This window comes from Carlito syrichta, unplaced genomic scaffold (genome assembly GCF_000164805.1).
Source record: "Carlito syrichta isolate Samal-C Ts95f unplaced genomic scaffold, Tarsius_syrichta-2.0.1 Scaffold311868, whole genome shotgun sequence".
Lineage (NCBI taxonomy): Eukaryota > Metazoa > Chordata > Mammalia > Primates > Tarsiidae > Carlito > Carlito syrichta.
The window spans coordinates 1-1,073 of record NW_007255964.1 but is presented as its reverse complement, the minus strand read 5'-3'; positions in this window follow the sequence as shown (position 1 = coordinate 1,073).

Here is a 1,073-nt window from a genome sequence, read left to right as displayed (position 1 = left end):
CTCACCTCAGCCTCCCAAGGCGTGGGATTACAGGCTGAGCCACCGAGCCCAGCTAAAAAATTTTTTTTGAGTTGGTGTCTCACTCTGTCTCCCAGGCTGGGGCACTCTCATGACCACTGCAGGCTTGACATGCTGGGCTCAGGCAATCCTTCCTCCTTAACCTTCCAAGTAGCTGAAACTACAAGCATGCACCACAATGCCCAGCTAAATTTTTGGTTTATTGTAGAGATGAGGTCTTGCCAATTTGCCCGGTCTGATCTCAAACTTATAGGCTCAGGCAATCCTCTCACCTCAGCCTCCAAAAGTGCTGCGAGTATAGGTGTGAACCACTGCACCTGGCCCTTTAGTTTTAATTTTTATTTTTTGAGTTGAAGTCTCACTCCGTCACCCAGGCTGGAGTGTAGTAGCACGCTCATGACCACCACAGCTTCAACCTGCTGGACTCAGGTAATCCTTCTGCTTCAGCCTTCCAAGTAGCTGGAACTACAGGCATGTACCACCACGCCCAGCAAATTTTTTGATCCATTGTAGAGACAAGGTCTTGCCAAATTGCCCAGTCTAGTCTCGTGCCTCCACCTCCCAAAGTACTGGGATCACAGACATGAGCCATCGCGCCCAACTTATCCTTATTTTATTTTATTTATTTTATCTATTTTTGAATCGAAGTCTCACTTCGTCACCCAGGCTGGAGTGCGTTGGCACACTCACGGCAATCCCAGCATCAGCCTGTTGGGCTCTGGCAATCCTTCTGCCTCAGCCTTCCAAGTAGTCAGAACTACAGGCACGTGCTACCATGCCCGGCTAATTTTTTTATTTATTGTAGAGACAAGGTCTTGCCAAGCTGCCCAGGCTGTTCTCAAGCCTGTGGGTTCAGGCAATCTCCTCACCTTGGCCTCCCAAAGTACTGGGATTACAGGCTTGAGACACCACGTCCCTTATTTTAAATTTGAAAAAAAAACTGTGACACCAGGGGCCGTGTGACTTGCCAAAGGCCCACACTTTAAAAAAAAATTAATTAACAGCCGGGCTCGGTGGCTCAGCCTGTAATCCCGCGCCTTTGGGAGGCTGAGGTG